Genomic DNA, 25,610 nt, shown 5'->3' with positions numbered 1-25,610 from the left:
GATGCCTAACTGGTTTTCTTGGTTTCACTGCAGATGGCTGGTAATTACAGATATGCTTTGGTTATGTAACTATACTCCTATTATGTTAATGTGTGTGTGCAATTTAAGTAGTAGCTTAAAACCTATACATGCTGAAGTTACTCTACAAGAAGATATATCAAAGAAATAATCAATCTTCCCATGTTTTCTTCCGCCTGCTACTTCTATAGCTTTTCTTCTTCCTTCCTAATTACAACCCTTAAATAGAATTCGTGCCTCATATCAAATTTACCGAGTATCATAATTCTTCCAAGTGGTAAAGATACCTCAAGACAAATGCTGGGCATAGAAGCCACAGGGCATAAATATGCAAAGAAGTAAAAAGCTAACCTTTTCAAACAATAAGGCTTCTCTCTCACTTACCAACTTCACATTTCCCTGTATGGCCCCGGAAGATGACTGGTTAGCCAGAGACGGGTAAGATTCCTCAAGGGAGGAACAACCTAAGACAGGCACAGTCGCAGGGGGGCCATCAGGTGAGAAATTGAGGATCAACAGAGGTGAGGCTTAGAACCTCACCCCCCCTGTTCTGAGAGAAATCTTCTGCATACGTGGATGTTTTATTGCCCTGGTCTAGCTTGGATTAACACATAGTCTACAGGCACACACCTGATCATCTACATGTGCTCTCTTACAACACTAAACTATGTTTTCTACCTTTATCTTGTATCTACCTACCACTTCAGCATTTTATTAAAAATAATAATAATAAAGAGAGAAATGTGGTATCCACATATAAATCAAGTATAAAAACCAAATGAGTATTCATATTTGAACTGACTGTTTAGAGTTCATAATGCATGAGCAAAACCGAAAGTTTCTGTGATGACTGCCCTTGTACTGTTCACTATGTAACTTATTCGTTATGTAAGAATTTGTTCTACATGTAAAAACTTGTTTGTTATGCCTCAGAAGATTGGAGACTGACAAAAATTAGGCTTGGGGTGGAATAATGATTGTGCATTGAGCATTGACTCCCCTATACAGAATTTTATTGTCGTTAACAACCATTTGATCAATAAATATGAGAGATGCCCTCACAAAAAAAAAAAAAAAAAAGGACAGACTTCCAATGGTAAAATAAATTAGTAACCGGGATGTAATGTATAGCATAAGGAATATAGTCAAGATATTGTAACAGCCTGGTAGGGTGATAGCTGGAACCTAGAATTATGTATATAAATGTTCTACCACTGTGTTGTACACTTGAAACTCATGTAATGTAATACTGTGTGTCAACTACCCTTCAATAAAAAATAATTATTAAAAAAAAAAAAAAAAAAAAAAGAAAATGTTTGGAATATGTGTGATAGAAAAGGAATGAACTGCTAAAAATTAGTGAGATAAAGGCTAACAATCCAGTGAAGAAATAGGGAAAGAATATGAACAGGCAATGTACAGAAAAAGATAAAAAGATGTTCTATAACTTTACTTGTTAAAAGAAAAATACAAATGAAATACCAATTAAATGGCAAAGTTTGCTCATCAGACAAGCCCCTCTTGGACCAGAGTTGGTAGGAAATTAAAGTATCTGAGCATACACTAATTTCAATTTGTTTAACCCAATGTGTCCCAGATTTGTTTGTCAAATTCTCCCCCAGTCTAGCTGCTTTAGCTGTAGTGTAAAAAAATAGCCAAGCAGAAGTCCATAGCAGTTTATTTTAAGGAAATTAGAATTCTTTCAATGTAAATGACTGAAGCTTTTAAATAGGTTAAATAAAATACTTCCTCTAATATTTTCACTCTAGTTAGTGACTTAGCAAACATTTTCTTCACAGATAATGAGATAATCCTAAACTCTATTGTTATTATAAATTTTGACTGAGTATGATTTAAATTAAAAGCAATTTCTATTTTTTAAAAAAGTGGAGGTTATCTTTCTTTGGTCTCAAGTGGGTAGCAGGGGGCTGTTGCTCACCAGTGCCAAAAACAAATGAAGATCTAGTTGGGTATGGGTGGAAGGATGCCACAGAGGGCTTGTAATTTGGAAGAGCCTTGGTGAGATTATATTTATCTCATTGGGAACATGCCTCCACCTCTAGCTGAGATTCACTGGATAAGAGAATCAATATCAATTTTCAGCCAAAACAAATTTTTGTCTTCATTTTCTACTCATTTACTCAGAAGTTTCATTATATTATTTGTCCAGCCTCTTTTACCTACTTAGCACTCTGACATTTTAAAGTTGAAATTCCTGGCTTATCCATACATCTACTCCAAAATAGTAAAAATTCAGCCTATTTGCAAAAATGTTTTACAAGGCTTTATTTTTATCTATCAAAAAGTATGTTTTCTCCTTTCCAGAACAATTTTTAAAAGTTTCCATTCAAATGTCCTCCAAACATCATCTTTGTAAAGAAATTTGAAAAATGAACACTTTAAATTTCATCTGCCTTTCTTCAGAATTAAAGCTTAAAATGCTTTAATAACTTTAATTGCAAAACTGGTTAATAATTCATGCCTTCAGTAAAATAGAAACACATTATTTGTAGATTGCTTTGTAGCAGTACAAGCAGCATTCTGGTATATTAATACTGCAATTATTTAATATTTGTTTGGTATAATCGGATAATTTATGGACAAAAAATGTAGATGATTATTTTTAGGCCCCTCTGTCCCCTTAAGAATACTATTCACTAATTTTTTTTTAATGATTGTTTCATGTACTGTTGAACACTGAATTGTATACTTTAAGATGGTGGATTTTATATCATGAGAATTTCATGTCAATTTTTTAAAACAATTACTTCATTACAAGTCAGATCTTTTAAAATTAGCTTAAGATGCTGAGACAAATCATCCCTCCTTAATAACTGGCTTTCAACAACAGACGATCCCTTTGAAGTACCAAGCTCTGCCACATAAGCCTCCTTCACCGTAATTCTGTAAATTACAGGCTATTTATTTTGCACTGAACTCTTCCCACAAACTCCATATTTTGGATGCATGGTACTGTAAAACAAGATTCTTCCCTGCTGATGGTAAAGCCACTGTCCTAATCTGCCGTTCAGTTTAAAATCTGATAATAATGGTTACTTTACCTCAAGAGAAATCCTACAGGCAAACATGTCATGAGTGGCCCAGTTTGACTTAGAACAGATCCAAGCCACTGGTCATAAAGGGTAAACACTTAAGACATTTAACCCAGCCCAACAGTACTAAATGGAAGGGGATGGTCATCTGGATTATGAATCACCTAATTGACATGTCAGAAAATAAGCATTTTATTGACAGAAGGTGATTGTAGGGGAGAGTCATTTTTCATGTAAATAGCCAGATACCTTCCCTCTCTGGCTTTGTATTCCTACATCTGGTGTGGAGAGAGGTGGGAGAGTGAGTGAGGACAGTGAGAAAAGAAGTAATCCTCCCCTACAACTTAATATTACTTGATAGGTAATAGTTTATATCTTGCTTTGACTTTCATCTCAACAGCTCTTTAGAAATCTGTAATTGTTCATGGTTTCTAAACAAATCTCAGATTTTCTACAAGAGATCTTTCACTTTCTCTGTACGTACTATCATACTTTAAAGAAAGAATTTACAAGGAAAGGTTGATATTGCTTGCTCGTTCATCTTTTTCTCAGTTGGACGCTGGTTAGTATGGCAATGGCCTTGTAAAACTACATACCCTATACACATACACCCCACCACCACACACACACATACACACACACACACACACACACACACACACACACACATATACACACACACTTGTTTATGTGAATGGAAATGAATTAAGATACTTAATTGTAAAGATACTTGAGGTTAGGAGCCTGTTGCTCCCCATCTTTACATCTTCTCCTAACCCTGCTCTACCCAAGTTGTGTTTACAACAGCTCCTTATACGTAGAAGCTACTTGGTATTTATTGACTTTAATTTGTCAATTACAAATTTGTTAACTTTAATTTGTTGATAAAATTACATTTTAATTTTATTAATTCAGAAAATATTATCAGGCACCCTCATGACAGGAGTAATACATTTTAATAGTAGTCTTTAAATTGAGCCAAATTGTTGCACTGGTTTTTTGGTTAAAATCATTTTATTTTAATTCTAGTGTACTGTCATAGACACTCAATAACTCTTTGAGGAAGTCAACTGAATTCTCTTATGAGATCAGATATTCAAACTCCCTCATCTCCAAATGTCTTCTCCTTCTCTTGTGCATGTTTATATAGTTCCACCTTTAAAATCTTTTTCTGGAAAAAGGACAGCTTTAGCCTAATGTACTTTCTTATTAATGAGATCTTGGCTGAAAAAAGTCTTTGATATACTACATTTTATCTTGTAGAAATAATAGCTGTCAGCATTCTTATAAGTAAATTAGTCAGAATCAAAGTTTAATCTTCAGACTTTACACGTGGCCAATGACAAAGGGAAGAAGCCCACTGTGTAAACTTAAATAAATGGTAAAGAAAGTAATGCATATGCAGAAATCAAAGATAAGCATTATATTTGTATGAAATATTATCTACAGTTTTGAAATACTAAAATGTGGCTTAATATTATATTAACTTTGATGCCAAATCACATTTCTCTTTTTATTTCTCTAATAATTTATACAAATTGTTGGATTATGGCTTCCCCCTCCTTTCCCCAGGTGAGGGTGCTCAGCAGAAACTGAGTGTGGGGGGGTGGTATAATATAAATACATAATGAAAAATCTAGGTCTGTTCAGAATTGGCAAAAAATGGTCCTCAGGAATGTTTGACCTCCTCCAACCCTGTTTTCTCCCTTAAAGCGAACAAGATTCAGAAGTAAGACCTCTACAATGGATCTTCTTAAAAAATAAGCCAACCCTCAGCCTCTCAAGGGAGAATACATTGAACAAAATGCAGTTGAGAGATAAAAATGAATCCACTAAGAAATAAAAGCAGAACACATCTGAGAGAGAATTGTGTGCAATTAGTAACAGGCAATTTTTAGATCCCATGATTGGTTAAATTAAGAGGATTGTAAATGTCTTAATGTCACAGGTATTTGTTATGAACCTTAAGACTGAGTTCCTGAGTCTTGGAATAACCCAGGAGAAGATTGAATTGTACCTGATCACAGTCGGAGAGAAGGCCCCTTTTCCCAATCATCAGGTTCCTTTATAAAAGGACTTTGGTGATTATAATGACAGCTTAGGGTTCCCAAGTGAAGCCTTAATCATTTCTGGAAAGGGACATCTCAAATTTCTTTGTCTCCCCAGTGTACATTTCAGTTTATAGGACTAGTATAAGCTCAATAAAGTGATATTAATGAGTTGGAAAGTGGGGAGTTGGAGAGGTTTCTCTGATTTGGGGATAGGGGAACTTATTCCCCAAGACTGGAGCAAAGAAATGTTAGTTGTCTCAATAACAAAAAAAATTCAGAACCTCCAAAGGTAGCATTAGAAGGAATATCTCTTGGAAGTTAGGAGCAGCTGAGCCACATGCCACCAGTCTGTTCTCCCGAGATTCATCTTCGCTCGGGGCCAGGGCTTCCCAATCTTGGCACTACAGACCCGTTGAGCTGTGTAGTTCTGTGTAGTAGGGATTGTTCTGTGTATTTCAGCGTGGTTAGCAGCATCCCTAGTCTAACCACTAGATGCCTGTAGTATACTCCTATCACCACCAGCTGTGACAATCAAAAATGTCTCCAGACATTGCCAGATGCCATCTGGAAGGCAAAATTGCCCCCAGATGAAACTGCTACTTTTGGGTCTCCCCTTGATTATCTCTGGCCCCAGGAGGAAACTCTTCACTCTTTTAAAACTGGCCATGTGTGCTCAAAATACTTTGCTTCTGAGGTATAACTAAGGGGAAATAAATTCAGAGAACAGCATGAATCTAAATAATGTGGTTTACAAACTACAGTTGACCAGAGCACAGGGAAACACAATATTCCGGGATTTCTTTCTACCTCCTGATTGCTTCCTCTTGATCATACCACCGTGAAACTTCATCAAAGGAAAATCTTCCCAGACACACAGAATACTTGAAAGAAGACTAGACCAAGAGTTCTCTCCCCAGTCTACATTCCCAGGGTCTCCCTTCTTAATTCCTGTTACTTATCTGAGGATATTCCTTTTCCTCCAGGTAACTGAAATAGAAATATCTCATCAGTGTATCTATATCAAAAAAGAATAAAATAACCATGATATTCAGTAAGAGGAACACATTACAGTTTTAAGGGAGTGGTTTCCTTGTGCAAGGCCATATGTTACATCCTAATCTACTTATCTTAAAAGTCATGCATTAACTCACATTGTTTTTCTGAACACATCCACTGCTTTCTGACTATCTCTGAGAATTCCTGTGGAGGACATGGGGAAGAAGGGAATGGTGATAATTCAGTTTTTGGATGCTCAACTGGCTGTTGCCTACACAGCACATGTCCATTGACAGGCAGTGGTAGACATGAGATGATGGGAGACTGACATTTCTGCTGGAAAGACTTCCATTTGTTTTTCATCACCGTGACCCACAATTTCCTGCATTCTCTGCCCCTGGGGTGTTTCCTGCAAAGAGAAAGCGTTACTTTTGACTTTTAATATATCTGCCCTAAATTAGCCTCCTAAGTTCTCTGTGTCCTCCACAAACAAGGGAGAAAGACAAATAAAACAAAACCTAAAATTAAGTAGAACCAACAAATACTGTGTTTTCTGGAGAAAGTTGCTGTAAAACAGTGTGGGCTGGGTGCAAACTTTCAAGCAGAAACCAGTGAGTAAGACCAATTCTAACAGGTGTTTGAGAGAGAATTTATAGGAAGTTTAGGAACCAAGCTCAAGTCTCCAAAAAGTTTTAGGAATGCACTTAGGTTCAAAGAGGTACATATTCCAAGTGATAAAAATAAAATGTAAACAGAATAGAAGTATGTTCTTGAAGCCATGGGGAAAGCTTCAGCTCATACATCTCTGGCATTGGGTCCTCGCATAGCCGCTTCTTTGTGTTTTTTTTGGTGTCAAACAAGTCCTTTAACCTCTTCAGGTCGCAGCTCCTTCATCTGTAAAATGAGATATAGATCATTTTTTTATTCCAGGATCATATGTGCATATCTCAGACTGGAAGTTCTTATGATTGTTTTTTAATAGGAATGTGTGGGATAAGGATTTTGTCATGCATACTCCTTTCTAAAACATTCCCTGATTTTAATCCTCACCTTCCATTAGGTATGATATTCATTGATTTGGCGCTGTCTACTCTGCCTGAACTGTCTTCTCAACACTTAGTTTCCATGTCACCAGCTCCTACTCCCACCATCTTTGCCTGGCAAAAGCCTACTCATTTGTTAAGTCTGGGCTCAAGCATTAACCTCTCCAGGCATATATTCCATTCACCTAAGCAGAATGAGGTTTCCTCTCCGCATATATCTATCATTGTACTTAGAACAATACATTAAAATGATCTGTTTCAGGAAGCTATTTAAGTTCGGAAACTATATCTCTTTTATCTTTGTATCCCCAGTGCCTAGCCTAGTGGCTAGTAAATAATAGGTAATTGAAGAAAATATACATTTGGTGACTCTTGTTTAATGCATCTGTGAATATAGTACCTTGCCTTGCAGAAACAAGAACACTAGCCGATGTATTACTATAACGGATGGTGATATCCTATTTTATATTGAATCCTAAACTAGGCGAGAGGAACTAAGGGAATATTTGGAAAGTGAGCAATTATTCAACTTTCAGAAGAAAAACTGTAAGTAAACATAAATAGCATGGCCAAAGTAAAAGATAGAATCTTTATTATAGACTTCTGCATGGTCTGTCTCCACCCCTTCCCTCTACCTCTGTGACCTGACTCCCCCCTTATGCTCGCCATCCTTCTCCTACGCCAGTCCAGCCAGAAGCAGTCACGCTCTTATGTCACGGTGCTCTCACTGAGCATTCCCTTGGCCTAAATCCCCACTTGCCAGTTAACCATTTGTCTTGGGCTTCACCTCTTTTTAGGTCTTTGCTCATAGGTCACCCTCTTAGTGAGGTCTTCCCTGACCATCCTTCTTAGCCACACTAATTCACCCCCTTAGTCTCCTTCTCCATTTTATTTTCTCTCAACTTCATCACCATCCAACATACTGCATATTTTTCTTACTTATCTTGCTTATTTTTTGTCTCTAATAGATTATAAATTCTAAACATATTATCTTTTTTGTATAGTGCTATTTGCCCCATGACTTAGAGCAATAACTGGAATGTTGTAGGTGCTCAGCAAACATAAATGAAGTAATAAAAAAAGTAAATGAATAGCCAGACAAATAATATGCAGTCAATACACATGGATTTGCCCAAATAATCTAGGTATTTCCTAGTGGTTTATATATATAGCCAAAAGCTGAACTCAGCACTTGAGTATCAAACTGCCTACCTGACAGCTCCACCTGGATGGTGACTAGGCATCTCAAGCTCAGCAAGTCTAAAACCAATTACTTGATTTCTTCCCACGAACTTGTTCTTCCCAAAACCCTCCTCAGCTCAGTATACAGATGGTGCTGGCACCATCAAGCCAGTTGCTCAAACCAAAACCAGGTAGTCCTTTGGGGCAGAGATAAAGCTCATGTGTTCACAAACCTCCTTCATTTTCTTCCTGAACAGGCAGCCAGATTACAATACCCAGCACCTCCAACCCTGCCATTAAGCATGGTTGTGTTATTGAGACCTGATCAATAGAATGTGGGTAGAAGGGATGCACTCCATATCCCAGCTGGCCCCTGAAATGTTCCATGTGGTCCTCCATGCTTACTCTTACAGTTTCTGGTGATTTTTAATGTCACCTGTTAAAAATGGAGGCGCCACAAGTTGAAAGATACTAAATGTGGGGAACCAACCAACCTCACTCTCATGCTGACCCACCCTGGGCTGTGAAAGGAGCAAGAAAATAGCTCTTAGTGGGTTAAGTCACTGAGATTTGTTACAGCAGTTGTCACCCTGATTAATATGCAATTTTTTACCTCCCTCCCTTTCTTTTCCATATCCAATCCCTCATCCAAATTCTAAGAATTCTTTCATTACTGTATCTTCCATTGTTCCTCTCCTCCCCATCTTTATTACCAACACCCTAGTCCAAAGGTCCACCATTTCTGGCTTAAACATCTACAATAGCCCCCTTATTTTCATTCTTGTCACCCTCAAGTTCATTTTCCAAACAATAGTCTCCTGTTGCATTTACAGTTAAGTCTATAACACATCCTTTACTGGTACCTCACCCCTCATCTACTTTATTCCACTCTTTGCTTACTGCACTCTAGCCACTTGAGCCTCTTCTTTACCGCTTCAGGGCCCTTACATGTCCTGTTGTTCCCTCCTCTTGAAGGGTGCTTGCATGACTTCTAGTACAGCTGGTCCTTCTTCATCTTTTAGGTCTCACCTTAAGCGTCATCTTTTCAGATGAACTTTTGAGTACTCACTCTAAATTAGGATCCCAGATTATTCTGTCATGGCATTGCTTTTTCCTTCATAGAACTCAACAGTTAGTAATTATATACTTATATTTACTTGCTTAAAATCTGTTTCCACTACTAATTATATGATAAAATCCATAAGTGTTGGGACTTTTGTCCATTGGTCACTACTTAAAACCCAGCACCATGCACAGTGACTGACACATGGTGTATGCTCAATAAATATTTGTCGAGTAGATGAAGGGACTAATACAGATTGATCACTGACTCTGGAATTCATCATTTCCTTTTTTACCCAATACAACTTGTTCCTCCAAATATCACCTCCTTGAACATTGTGAGTTTGTTTTCTTTAACTTGCAAACTCACATCCAATTTTACCTTATTTATGTTTAAACAGATACTAATAAAATATGACACATTTGATCAATCAAGTTAGGTTTTTAAAGAAATAAATCTGTATATAACAACCATTCTTACAACTGGGTTTAAGACTTCTTTTTCTTTAAAAAGTTTTAAGACTTTTTTATTTCTAATAACAAAAAACGATCAACATAATCTCACTAGCATGCTACAAGAACCGATCTTATTAGTGTGGTTTGTGGCATGAGGAGGGCTATCCAAGGGCAGAGCCTGGGGAATACGTGATGAGTATCAGCCATGCTACAGTGAATTAGTCTATCATCTGAGCAGCCAAAGAGAGTTGAATAACATGCATCAGCAAGATATTTCCCTAAAGACCTTTCCAGTTTCCAAAAGCTCAAATCAAGGGACAAACCTGAGTTTGGGACGTGGAATTGAATCAAGAACAGACTTATTAGCAACAATGCACAAATTCTACAAAGGACCTATTTTGTCATATTTTGATTTCTTTTTTTTTTCCTTTTCACCAGCTGGGGTCCTTGGCTTCAAGACAATTTTTCCTGTTACCTCTCAGTTTTTACCTACACTGTATATTTTTATACAGTTTAAATCACAGGGTCATAAAATTTATATTCCATCTTTATGTTGCTGCATAGACTTCATACCATTTTAAAGGCTAGATAATAATTAACCAAATTGCTACACTACTTTTTTGTGTGCAAGGTAACATAGTGTAGAGGTTAAATATGTGGGCTGTGAAGCCATAGTGCCTGGGTTCAAGCACCAGTTCTGTTACTTATTAGGGCCTTAAATACTTATTCATCTCTTTAAAATCTGTTCCCCATCTGTAAAATGAGACCAATAATAATACCTATTTCATAGAGTCACAAAATGAGGATTAAGTGAGCTATCAGATATAAAGTGTATAGACTAGTACTATACAAATGTAGCTATGTTTATTGTTGGATATCTGTTTCTGATACTGTTTAAGACTTACATATAAAACCACAATAAACATCTTAATGCATAAAGCTCTTTTCTTCACTGTTAACTATTCCCCCAAAAAAGGTCTTTTCCTTGTTTTATCTGAAAGACTGAACTGTATCCCTCCTTTAGTAACTGCATTTCCTGTAAACTGATAGCTCCAACCAGACTATGAACAAGCTTCCACTGGATCCATGGTAAGTGGCCAAAAAGCACCTGTTAATGCTGGGGCTTGAATTTGGAGGTTGGACTCAAATAACAGGCAAATGAAGAAGTTGGGATGATGAAAGACAATAGACTGTGACCCAAGACTAATGGTGTCATACAGGAGATAAATGTCTTTGAAGTAGCACCATTAAAACCTTTGACCTTTAGGTTGACCTTTATGGTATGCAGGTTGTTTGGGAGCCTGTGCAAAGTCAGCAATTAGAAAGACAGACCCTGAGAGAAACAGGTCTTTGAGGAAGGTGCCAACCCAGAGGTATGACTCCATTTCTTCCACCAACTCCTCACTGGCTTCCAGGTTCCCAATCACTTTCAAAATGCTGACGCCTTATAGCTCATGCTCTTATGGGCCTACTTTCTCCTAGACAGAAAATGTGTTCAATGTCATCCCATTGCTGCAGTCCAAGCTATGAGCACAGGGAAAAACCAACAGTGGAATGGGGACTCATTGCCCTTTTCTTGGGAGGAGTAAGGTAAATGGAACAGATGGTTAGTGACATTAAACACTAGTTGCCTGCAAAGAAAATGGTTTCTGTAAGAATTTTTCATTTTGCTAAGGACATTGAAGAAGGTACCATGCTAAGGGCGTGACTTTGCTAGGTGGTACCAGAGACCAATATACCTTTGATCGTAATTAATGATTTAAAAGTGCTATGGAGATTATTTGAAGCTATTGACATTTATACAGTATGTTTAAGTTTTCAAACACTTTCCCTGTGACAACAGTTAATCTTCACACAGACTTTTGATAGAAAACATGATTGTTATTCTTTCAGTACCTAGAACACATTATTTGTTGAACAGTACAATGCAAAACCATACTGGAGCCTGACACACACAAAAAATAAATAATAGTTTTGTCTTTTTATTAAAATTTTTGTATTTCTCTCATCATAGATTTTTTGTTAATTTTGATTTTTAAAATATTGTATTAAAATGTTATTTTGATTATTGAAGTTTTTTTGGTACATCCCTCCAATCCATTAATTGTCCATTACAATTCCATTACCCTTCTAAATGTTATTTTAAAAGCCATTACCTTACAACCCAGCATTACTAGTTAAGTTAGTAAGCTTAGTTAAATACTATGAAGTATGTCTAAATTTTACATCTAGGGCACATTCTGTTTTACCTTCTAGATCTCAGATGCCAGTGAGCAACTCTAAGAAGTTTTCTTTTCATCCTGTCCTCAAAGTAGAGAATAATAGGAGATATGGCTGTTTCCTCTTTCACTACTTTATTTTCATACTGAAACATATTTTATCAAAAAATATCTCCACAGAAAATTTTGTCTTACCAAAGACTAAGGTGGGCTTGTGGAGAATCTCAGTCCTCTGATCTACTCATTCCTGTTCCCCTTTCCCAGTGTAACTTGGAGAAGCAACATTTTTAACTTTTGAAGCTCTTTCTTCTGATGTTTACCTCCAGTAGTCTAAGTAAGATAATGTGGTCCTTCCTCTTGATTTATCGAATAGATGCATTATTTACTGATGCTATGATAGATACTAAATTTTCTTACACCAACATATTTTTACCCTCCCAAAATAGCTATCAAATAATTTTTAGTAAAATCAATCACTGTCATTTCCATTGTAACAACATAAAATATTGTTCTCTACACAAATAGTATAATTATGCTTCATATACAACTTTTTGTTTTTACTGCTGTTACTTAATTACCTTCCTTTTATCTCATAAAATTGTAACATATCCTTAGATATTTCAAAACTCTTCATTCATTGCATGCTTATGTTTAAACACACAGATGAACTGTCACTTTTATCTCGTTCCTGGAGACCTCCCTCAGAAAACACTCCCTCCTCTTTCTCATTTCCAATCTGGATGCTCTCTGGGTCCATGGACATCTATCATCCTGAACTTCCTTTTGACAAGATCTTATGTAGGATTTCCTGTACCCTGAAGCACAGATTTCTCCCTTTCTTGTCTTACTCCCTAATTTCACTGGAGCACATCCCATTAGCCTCCTCAGAAAAAGTGAATGAAAAGTAAAATTTTTTGTGTGTTGTTTAATTCTCATTTATTTGTAAGTTTCCCAAATTTCCTTGTGTTGTTGATTTCTAATTTAGTTCCATTATGGTAAGAAAACATATTTTGTATAACCTGAATTCTTTCAAGTGTATTTTGGTATTATGGCCTAGAATACGGTCTCTGTTAGCAAATTACGTGTTGACTTACTCTGAACATAATTGGTACTCGACAGACTTGTTCTCTGCATACTTGAAAAAATGTGTATTCTGTTGTTGTTGGGTGGACTGTTCTATAAATGTCAATTAAGTCAAGTTAATTTATTGAACTGTGCAAGTTGTTTTTATCCTTCCTGATTTTCTGTCTCCTTGTTCAAGAAATTGAATGAGAGATACAGAAATCTATGACTAAATTTGTCTGTATCTCCTTACAGCTGTATCAGTTTTTGCTGCATGTACCTTGAAACCATGTTATTAGGTACAGAAATACTTAGGACTGCTGTGACTTCTTGAATTATTGACTCCTTTATTAAGAAATGCCCTTTTTTATCTCTTATCATAGTTTTTGCTCTGAAGTTTACTTTTTCTGATATTAGTATAGCCAATGCAGATTTCTTTTGATTAGTTTAAGGACTGCACATCTTTCATCCCTTGACTTTTAACCAAGTTATGTTTTTATATATAAATTGGGTTTTTGTGGGCAATCTTTAATTGGGGTCTTGCTTATTTTATCCCAACCTATTATACTGCCTTTTAATTAAGATGTTTAGACCATTTACATTTACATATTACTGACATGGTTGAGTTTAAATTTACCACCAAGCTATTTGTTTTCTATTTGTCTCAACTGTTTTGTTCACTTTTTCCTCTTTTTTCTGCCTTTTCTTTTTTAGATTGTTTTTATGATTCCATTTTATCTCATTTGGTGACTAATTAGCTAAACCTCTTTGTTTTGTCATCTCAGTGACTATTTTATGGTTTATAATATACCTCTTTAAGTTATAACAGACTTATATATAAGACTGTCATACCTTCTAGCAATATCATTGCCACATCACATATGGGATAAGAACCTATACTTCTATTTCTCCTTTCCCAACCATTAAACTATTGTCATTTTATATATTATTGACTCCACACTACATTGTTACAATTTTTGTTTAAGTAGTAAATTGTCTTTTAAAGAGATATAAATGACTTTTAAAACATATATTTACCCATTTCTAGTGTTCATCATTCCTTTATTTAGATACATATGTCCACCTGACATCATCCTCCTTCTGCCTAAAAAGCTTCCTTTAATTTCTTCCAATGTGGGTCTGTGGGTGATGGATTCTTTAAGCCTTTGTATATGTTTGAAAAATTCTTAAATTCAACTTCAGTTTTCACTTAGGTATTTCTTCTGTCTTAGTCCATTTGGGTTGCTATTACAATACAAAAGACTGGGTGGCTTATAAACAACAGAAATTTATTTCTTACAGTTCTGGAAGCTGGGACATCCAAGATCAAGGCACTGGAAGATTCAGCATCTGAAACTGCTTCCTGGTTGATAGCCAGCAACCTTCTTGCTGTGTCCTTACATGGCAGAAGGGGCAAGGAAGCTCTCTGGGATCTCTTTTTATAAAAGCATGAATCCCATCATGAAGGCTGCACCCTTATGATGCAAGCATCTCCCAAAGACTGCACAAACTAATCCCATTTCATCAGGGTTAAGATTTCAACATATGAATTTGGGGGGAACATGAACATTCAGTTTATTACACTCTGGGTATTGAAGTCTAGGTTGAAACTTCTTTTTGGGTACTAGATATTTTTGCATCCTGATAAATATTCTTGAGCTTTATTCTAGAAGATACTTAGAAACAGTTTGATCCTTTTGGGTGTTGTTTTCATGTTTAATAAGCAAGATCAGAGCAGCATTCCTTTAGGTCTAGTTAAGTTCCATTGATGAGGAGAGATCGTTCTGAATATTTAACCAATGAGGTTTTCCAGTCTAGAGAGTGGAGACAAGAAGTACTCCCAGAGCCAAGTACTGTTCCCTCTCATTGTTTTCTGGGTGGCTCTTTCCCTAGCCTCAGGGAGGTCACTGAGCAGTACTTTGCTGAATGCTTGAGGGAGCTCTTGGGCAGGTCTCAGGAGTTCTCACAGCACAGCTCTATTCTCCCCAGGACACTGCCCTGTGAACTCCAGTTGCCCTGGGCTCCCCACACTCTTAGCTTCCTCTCCTTAAGTTTGGTCCCATGGCCTGAAAACTCTCTCAAGACAGGAAGCTGAGACAACCTTCTTTGTTTCCCATATCTCAGGGATCATTGTATTTTGTTGCCCAGTGTCTAATATCTTGAAAACATTGTTTTGTCTATTGTGTCTGGTTTTTCCATTGTTTCAGGCAGGACGATAAACCCTAAATGGTCCATATTAGGCCATTTTAGATGGAAGCAGAAGTCCCTCCATTGTCATTTAGTGTTTAATGTTGCAAAGTCCAAAGCTTTTCTCATTTTTGTTTCTCTGTATGTAATTAACGTTAGGGGATATTCTCTTTATTTCTGGTGTTCCAGAACTTCATGCATTTCATGATGTTGTACTTTAGTATGGGTCCATATTCATCTATTGTATTTGGTTTAATGGGCCTCCCCAGAACTCAAGATTCATAGTTTTAATCTTGGGAAAATGTAGGGGAGGGGAGCAGAATTCTTTTTAAATAATTTCCTTCCTTTGATTTTTCCCTATTCTTTTCTTCTGATCTGATACTTAGTTGAATGTTGTACCTGAATGTGAACATTTTTCCATTTGTTTCCCTTTTTATTCTTCTTTTTCCCCTGGAACATTTCCTTTGCTTTGTCTGCCATCCTAGGGATCTCACTGAGGTATTTTTGAGGGTTTCTATGGTTTTCTGTATTATCTTTGCTTCCTTCTGGGATTCTCTTTTAACATTTCTCTTTTTCATGTTGTACACTTTTCTCCAATGACCATATACGATTTAAAGAAAAAACAGCAGAGTGGGCCTGGTTCATCCTGTCATTCCATCTTATTGATAGTAAAATGCTACCAATAAGTACTAATGTTACATCAGAAGGATTCAGTAGCCAAACTCACTGGCCAAAAATGGGACAATTTAAGCTTCAACAGGATGATAATATAAATAGATTGGAACAAGTTAAATATGCTTAAATCCATGAGTTCATAACAATGGTGAGGCAAAAGAAACTAATTGGTCATCATTAGAGGACATTAGCAAATCAACTCATTTAGAAAACTACAAATGAGAGTCAAGCATTTATCATATCTTTACTGTATGTAAGCAAATATCAGGTGAGGTGAAATTTCTCGTTATGAAAATATTCCAACTAATAAATGAAGGTCTGGTAGAACTGGAATATCACCATTTTTGCATTCTCTAATAAATTAATGGATGTGCATCAATAACTGTTAACATCAGAAGAAAGACAGCCAGATATTATATGCCTCCAAAAGAGAAATGCAATGTCACCTGAAAATTTTTCTTTCCAAAAAAAATCTCAAAGTAAATCTGATCAAGCTTTTAGGTACAATTTATAGGAAATAAAGACAACAAAGAAACATGTTAAGCTACACCACATGGATGCAACCAGTGAATCTTACCATATGGAAACTGTCTGGAGAGGAAACCCTGTTTTCTTCAACAAATAAATTGCAAATGAAAAGAGAAAGATAGAGAGGGACCCTATAGATGTAAAGAGATTAAAAGTCATATGAAACTAATTGCAGTGAGTGAAACTAATTTGGAGCCTGTTTGAAACAAACTATAAAATGAAATTATGGCATTTATAAAACAGTTGAAAATTTGTACACTGACTAGATATTGAATAATATTAAGGAATTATTGTTAATTTATTTCAGTTCTGATAATAATATTGTTATTTTTTTTGAAGGGTCAGTATCTTTTAGAATAATGTGACATACAACCTAAAATATCTGAGGGTGAAATGATATAGTGTCTGGGATTTGCTTCAAAATAATACAGGAGGGTGAGAGTGAGTCAAGGTATAGATGATACAAGATTGGCCATGAGTTGCTGATCACCGACGCTGAACAGTGGCTATAGGAGGGTTTATTATACTATTCTCTCTACTTTTATATGTGTTCGAAATTTTCTATAATGAAAGGCTTTTAACTGGAAATTCTGGGAGTGTTCAGGACTTGTGTATTGATAGACTCCACTGGAGCGAAATGGTCAACAGGCCAACTGTTGGTCAGGGAACTTCCAGTTATCAGTATGTGAAAGTATTTTTTCTCTAGAGCAGTTTGGTTTCTCCAAAGAGGAGTTTCCCAGTGTCCTCCTGAGGACGATAGCCCTGGCTCTTCATGCTTTCAGAGGGGACAAAAGGGAAGCATCCCAAGGGCCCCACATTTCATTATGAAGGTTTTTACTTAATGTACTGCTTCAGTTCAACACCCTCCCTGCCCTCTCTGTGCCTGGTATCCCTGAATAACTCCAAAAACATAAACTTTCAGTGTCATTCCTGGGGATAGAATCCCCTGCTTGAACAGCATCAGGGAGGAGATTCAATTGTTCGAGCATTTCCTCTACAGAATTTCTGTTCAACAAGTCTCCTGGTGTTAGCTCTACCCCTCCTGCTCGCCTACAGGGTACCTGTATATTCTTCAGTGTGGCAGGAGGAGGGTTACAGGAGACAACTGGCTCAACTGCTGTCAATATCCTTCTGGACCCCTCCTCATAATAATTTAGGTTGTAACCTCCTCTTTCCTGTGTCAGGTACAATACCTTGTTCTGTTTTCAGTCTTTCAAAAATCGGTTTAAATTCCTATCCTTTAATATTTCCTCCTTCCTTTCTGGGATCTCAGGAGGCAGGAAAGGAGGAAAACACAAAAAATCAGTGCATCAATTTAACTAGAAGACTAGCTATGAGTGATTTAAAATTAAAAAGTGCCTCATGGGAAAGACTGTATCCGTTTTCTTGTTTATCATCACACCTAACACAGTGCCATGTACAGGAGTCATTCAGAATCCTGTTTAGAACATTCACTCTTTTTTTTTTAAAGATTGTGATGTGTGGCAGGAGGTCAAAGGCACAAGAGCAGATGAAAACTCTTCTACTCTACAAAGAAAACAGGAAAATGTCCAGAGCTCAGAAACTGATTGATAATGTATGTGCCATCATTCTTTTTAAAGCTACATTTGAAATATTTTTGGCTTTAACTTTCCTTCCTTTATACCAATCATCTTAGTTGTTAAGTTTGTTTAGAAAGTAATTTTTAAAAGATTACATTGATAACCCCAAGCCAGCTTCAGACAGGGTAAGTCTGCTGATGTAGAACTCTTAAAATGTCCATTAGTTCACTTCTCTTGTCACTTATCACCCAGGAGGTCAAGCCTTTGGTATGAAAGTTGTTTATAAACTGGTAGCTTTATTTTAAAACAGAGAGGAAGGACTGAAGCACAGCTGGGCAGAAGATTGTACACTTAGAGTTTTTAGAGATCCATACACATTATGAACCAGACCTGGGTTTGTGAGTATTTTATAACTCAACCATTAACTGCTAATCTTCTGTTGGAACTTGATGCAAAAGGTCTCAATCTCTTTCTAAAACCATGAGGTATGGTTGGGAAGCCAGATTTTTTTTCTATATAATCCCTCAACAAAAGGAGATAATAACTTTTATTTAGGTGACATAATTTCATGAATCTTATGATTGTATATTTACAATTATTCTGGCATTATTGAAACCTTCTGTAATGTTTTCATGTTTTTGTGATATGGTTAAAAAGGCTGAATTGATCTAATTTAACCAGCCTTCAGGAATCACACCTTCTTTCAAAGCATAACAACATTCCTCATGGCAACAGTGGCTATTTGTAATTTATAAACCCAACAGCCATTCGTTGCTCTAAGATTTTAATTCATGTCATCTGCTCTCCCTTACCCAGGTATCCATCCTAGAAACTGACCTTTCCCCTCTACCCCACACCCCCACCCACCAACTCCAGCTTTGATTGGCTTAAGCAATCTGTATGTTCCTTCCCCCTGGCCATCGTTATTGATTCAGGGATGGGCATGTGGCATTCGCTGAACCAATCAGGTGAATCTGAGGACACTTGCTTTGGAACATTGAAGTCCTAAGGTGCTACAGTTACTTATGCCACCAGAAGGTAGGTCGGCCTGAGAATTTCACTGATTAATGATTAGGGGGCAGAAACAGCAAAACTACAAAGAAACAGAAATGGGGCCAGGCTTATTCATCCACTTTTGAAACCTGACCTACCCTGCACATTTCCTGAGATTAAAGTTCTCCTTTATTATGTAAAGTAGTTTGGGCTGGGTTTTGCTTGCGTTCAACAAAAAGTACCTGAGTGCATTTAACAATCCCCTTGGAGTCTACATTTGGGGAAGCATCATTCAAATTAAACTTAATTTATTTTGTGTGTGTAGCAAAAGTGAGGGACAGTACATTGAAGTTCAGAAATAGACATGGAACGGTTGAACAATTGCCCAAGTTGTTGAGAAGTCAGGAAAATAAACTTAATTTCTAGATGACTTTCTACCTACATACAATCATGCTCACTCTCTCATACTAACTGGTTCCCTGTGTATGGTAATGTGTAACTTTCCCTCTTTCAACAGACCCCTCTACTTCATAGATGTTCTAAAAACTCATGTGAAATACTTAGATGTCCTTCCCTTACTAATTAAGCAGAGTATTCTTGATGGAAGGGGAGAAATAACATCTTCATTAGCCAGTTTTGCTAAGACCTATGCTTTGAAACTTCTAGGACTAGGCAGAACAATGCTGCTGCCCCCTGACAACCACATCCCAATCCCCAGAGCCTGTGGCTGTTAGGAGACACTGTAAAGGAGAATAAGGTTGCATATGGCATTAAGCTTGCTAATCAACTGATCTTGAGATGTGGAGGTGAGCCTGGATTATCCAGGTGGGTCAAATTAATCACAAGAGTCCGTATAAGTGGAAGAGGGAGGCAGGAGAGTGAGACCCAGAGAAATGGCAGCAGGAGAAGGACTTGGCCCAAGGTTCCTGGCTTTGAAGATGGAGGAGTAGGGACACAAATCAAGGAATCTGGGTGGCCTCTGGAAGCTGGGAAAGGCCAGGAAACATCCCCTCTTAGAGTCTTCAGAAGAAACCGCCCTGAGGACCCTGAGTTAGGCCTGTAGGAACTATTACAGGCTTCTGATCCCCAGAACAGTAAGATAGTAAATTCGTATTGCTTTAAGACACTAAAGGTTTTGTAATTTGTTACAGAAGCTGACAACTAATACAGACCACTAATATGCACTTTTTTTTTTAATTGAGCTACTTACTAACATGAAAGTGCATTTTCCTTGATAATATGAATGCAGGGAAAGTTAACAGGAAGCCTGGGGGTGTTTGGACTTTGGACAAGTCATTTGATATATCCTTTATGTATCTTTTGAACATGGCTCGACCATAAAAACTGGGAGGTCATTGTTTTTTAATAATCACAGAGACAACTTGTGTGAGATTTTCTGAATGTTCTCCTTCATTTATGCGTAATACGCAATGTCTGGTCCTCTTTAGGCATCTGTTACTACATTATTTCTCTATATGCCCTTTAGTTCCACCACATAATCCAAGCTGAGGTATTTTGGTTGGATTTTGTGTGAGGCATTATTATTGATAGTCTTTCAAAAATATCCATTTTTCTGCTTCTTTTAAATAAAGAATGCTGGACACAATTTAGCTTTTGATATTTAGATGTAATGGTCCTAAATATTTCTTCTCACAGTCAAGAGATTGTTAATAATAATTAAGGTTTATAAAGCACTAACCATGTGCTAAACATTATATTAAGCCCTTACTGTGTTATCTTAGTTAATAAGTAGTTAGCTTGCTTTCCCCAATTTACAGATGAGAACACTGAGGCTTAAACAGGTAAGACAATTTGTCCAATATATCAAAAATAACAAATGGAAATACTGGACTTAAACCCAGGTGTTCCTCACTCCAAAACCCAAATCTCTCATGCTGCACATATTAAAAATATAGAAGTGTGAACTGAACTCTGGGCTAAATCAACCCAAGTACTGGAAGTCACTTGTGAGTGGTACTTTTCTGAGTTCTGTTTGTTTGTTCAATGGGGTATTTTTTATTCTTCAGTTTGCTTGCTTGCTTGTTCATTTTGCTAAAATCCTGATCTTGGTTTGTGCACTCTAAGATTGACCCCCTTTCTTTGGAAAGTGAACTCTAAGTCTTGATTATTTGAGGGCTCAAAGTCACTGGTGTTCTTGTTAAATGAGATTTAACTGTACACATACAGAATAGCAATGTTCTTTCTGAAAACAATGGCACCTTGAAGATAGTGCCTCCAGCAGGCTGAGCATTTGAAGCAGCATCAGCCAAGACCGGTTGCTGCACCTATAAGAGGACCATAGGTCCTGCATGAAGTAAATACATTCGAACTAATCCCATGTGTTGCACAGCATTTGCTGGTCATCTGATGGGTCTGTCGAGTGAATGGAAGGCAGTTTCCTCAAGAATCTGTGAGCCATAGTCACTGGCAACCACCTGTCAGGAAGGGTCGCTGTGTGTGAGCTGGGCCTCAGCCTCTGTGTCATCGCACTGATCTGGCTTGAGAGTGTGGCTGCTGACACTTTGCCCCAGCAAGCTCCATCCTCCACTCTGTAACTCCCATCCCATAACCCGAACACAGCCTCCCTACCATGCATCCATTGCACTTTCATTGCTAAGTATGAGGGCCACCTGTCATTGAGTTCCTTCCATTGCAGGTGCTTGACTAGGTACTTTAGCTACATACTCTCAGTTTCCACAGAAATCCTCCAGGAGAGATTTTACTGTTCCCCACTTTGCAGATGAGAGAGCTGAGGCTTAGAAAAATCAAGTAACTCGCATTAATTCAGTCCACAAATTTGTACTGAGTACTTAGTATTCTGCTAGGCATGTTGCTAGGCCCTGAGAATACACAGATGAAATGCCCACCCTCAAGGTATTCAAGGTCCAGTGGGAGTTCCTGACACAAGCAGATAATGATAGGAAGCCAAATGATAAAGCTGCAAATGGAACTGCAAGAGCAGAACAGAAGTGCATGGGGTGGGCTGGTGACAAAGTTCAGGGAAGGCTTCCTGGAGGGGGTGACACATGAGCTGTGTCTTCACATTTGCATAAGGAATTGCCTAGGTGAAAAGGTTGAGGGGAATAAAAGGGATTCCTGGGAGAGCAAGGTAAGTAGAGGCAAAGAACAGGAAGCAAGCTGATGTGGGTGGGGAGTCCATAGAGTTCAATGAACCGCAAAGGTGGGAAATGAGGCTGGAGATGCAGACAGAGCCAGATTGTGGTGGACTTCATATCCTCTGTTAGGGAATCTGATTTTTCTGCTAGAATTTTAAAACATTTTAAGCTAGGTGTTGACAAGAACACAATGTATCAAATGAAAGAAGCTGGTCTTCTAGATATTAAAGATTTATGTACGAATGTATGTGTGGGAACAACCTACATGGCCATCAGTAAAGGACATGTGGTACATACACACAATGGCAAAGGATATGTGGTATATACACACAATGGCAAAGGACATGTGGTATATACACACAATGGTAAAGGACATGTGGTATATACACTCAATGGCAGAGGACATGTGGTATATACACACAATGGAATATTATTCAGACTTTAAGGAGACAATTTTTCTATATGCAGCAACATGGGTGAACCTGGAGGGCATCTTGCCAAGTGAAATAAGCTAGTCACAAAAGAACGAATACTGCCTGTGTCTGCTTACGTGAGATAGTGGGAACAGTCAGACTCAGAAGGAGAGTAGATGGCAGTTGTCAGAGGCTTGGGAAGAAGAAAATGGGGAGTCACTGTTCAACAAGCATAAAGTTTCAGTTCTGCAAGATAAATAAGTTCTAGAGATCAGCTGTTCAACACTGTGCCTGTAGTTAACAATACTATATTGTGCACTTACAGATTTGTTGAGGGTAAATCTCATATTAAGTGTTCTTACCACAATAATGTATGTATGTGTGTGTGTGTGTGTGCATGTGTGTATGCCATTGTCATATATGCCACTATCAATCAAGAGCAAATTAATAGACTGCAAGGTATGAAAGACAAGGCATCCAGGAATAAAGGAATTTTACCACCTTTGATAGAGACATGGACAGGCAGAGTGATATGCAATTTCATATATCAATCTTAGAAGTAGTCCTTTATACTTTCTGACTCCTTGAGCTTTTCAGGAAACCTAAGGGAGAATTTGATTTGGCATCTACTATACAGGCCAGTGTGTCCCTTTTGTGAAATACTATTGAAATACTGTTTGCGTTGACTTGTGTGTTTGCAGCTGTCCAAAAGCTTGCCTGGAGGCTTGTGCTGGGTCTTGGCAGCCCCTCTTCAATCACGCCTTTGATTGCTGCAACCCACAAGGAGACCCTAACTCCCAACCATACATGAGTCCCAGGAAATCTACCTGGGGTGACACCTACATTCTTCAAAGAGAAAATAGCTAGAAATAAAACAAATCGGAAAAGGCAGGGCCCTAAAACACATTTTTCTGAATCACCTTAGCAGAAATGGCAAAAGGTGTCACTGGGAAAAATACCTGTCACACAAGAAAGCTGATGTTAAATCTACTGATGCTTATGAAACATCTCATACTAATGTAATCCAGAAACATGGCTGTGCTTTAAGAGACAGTGGTGCTTTTAATTGAGTATCCTGTGTGCAGAATATGCTCTGATAGGGCAAGATACATATCTCAGTTTTTTCTTCTTCTAGTGAATATTGCAAAGGATGTAGGTACAAAAAAAAACTGTGTAGAATCCAAAGTGATCTTAGAGATAAATTTATACAGCCCCCTTCTTTATCAGTTCAGGAAATAGAGGTCACTAAAGGGTTTATTATCTTATCTATAAAAATCATCCCAGGGCCCACAGAAATCAGACAAACTAGAGAAAGTGTCCTTGCCAAGCCTCAAAAGAAAAGAGCCCTGTGATCAAGTGAGTCATAACAACCCTGTCTGATTGTGGGAATCAAACAGTAGCAGGTTGTAAAAAGAAAATGCAGCATGTTCCCTAAACCCCGGAGAAAGTCCCGGAGACAGTATGTAACAGGCTTGAGAGTATTCTCCTCTATCTTGTCAACCATGGTACCTATCCTTGGGGAGGTTATAATCTAGTTAATAAGACAAAATATACAGTCCTCACATGAGTTTAAATGACTCAAAGAGCCACTGTCAATCAAAGGCAAAGTAAGAGAATGCAAGCTATGAAGGGGAAGGCATCCAGGAGTAAAGGACTGTGGTGCCACCTTTGATAGGGGCCCTGTCTGTCACTCAAGGACAGGCAGGACACCTCTGGCTGCCAATCTATCAAAGACTCACTTTGGCTTGTTTTTCCAGGAAGGGTGATGGGCTATACCAAACCAGCACTACTCTCTTCTCTCTGCCTGTGAGCACTGGCTTTACACATTTTAAAGAGAGTCCTTGACCAGTGTCAGAGGTTCAGCCCAGAGCCAGTCACATTGTCTTTCTTCAAATCTACCTTTCCTTTTAAGAGATCAAACATAGTGATGGCCAAGATACCCCACTCACCCAACTAGCTTCCCAGACTAGATTAGAAGAGAAACGTGAAAGTCACACCAACACCCATGACCTTTGACTTGATCTCTCCTTGCCCAAGTCTGCCCCAGAAGACCATCAGGGTTCTCATAACTATCAGCAATAGGGTCCCAAAGAATCATTTCTCCCCTCACTTGCTTCCACACAGGGTTGCCTTCTATGTGTCCGAAATCCCTGCACTCCTTCAGGCACACTGCTTTGTGCTGGGCTCTTTGTTACTCCCAAGTGTGGCAGGACAGTCTTGGTTGCAAGACTCAGAGGGCCTGCTTTCCAGGAAAGTGACCCATCACAGGGTGTGGGCTTAGGGGACTCAGCAGAAGAAGCATCCTGGGTCCCCACTTCCCTCTGCCAATGGGATTAGAGTCTTAAAATAGAAATGCCATAGGCCTGGGATGCTATAATTATCTCAGCCATTTAAGGATTATGCTCCTGGGAGACTATAATTATCTAGATATTGTTGCATTCAGGGATATTCTACTTGCAAGGGAATGCCTTCTGTTTTACAGGATCTTACAAGGGGGCCCAACGGGTGTGTCCTCTCTAATGTGGTTCCTAAAAGAAGCTAGAAATAAACAGCTGCATCTGGCATGAGGGCAGGGCCCAGCTGAAACCAACCCCTCCGAGGACTTTCAACAGGGGCAGAGAGGAACCAGCTTCCTTTGTTGCCTGAAAAAGTAGTTACCAGCCACTCCAGGCCAAAACCTGGGAACTTTGTTCTTTAGTCCCTTCTCCTTCTTCCCACATACCCACAAATACCTCTTCATCTGAAGTCCATCTATTTTGAGAAATTATTAAAGAAAGTTCCAGGCATTTAAGATACAACTTTGTCCTAAGGTTTGTGTATCATATTATTCACATCATGATGGCATCTCACCCTGAGGGCTGACCTCTTATAACTCCCTCTAACTCCAAAAAAATGCTACTTGCTGTAGAAAATTATATAGCCTAAAAGGGGATGTTGGGGTGGAGTACAGGGCACTACATTGTGGATAAGAGATGCTAAATTCAATTCAATGAACTTCCTTGATTAAAATCCGGT

This window comes from Manis pentadactyla, chromosome 3 (genome assembly GCF_030020395.1).
Source record: "Manis pentadactyla isolate mManPen7 chromosome 3, mManPen7.hap1, whole genome shotgun sequence".
Classification (NCBI taxonomy): domain Eukaryota; kingdom Metazoa; phylum Chordata; class Mammalia; order Pholidota; family Manidae; genus Manis; species Manis pentadactyla.
Note: the sequence above shows the minus strand (reverse complement) of the source record.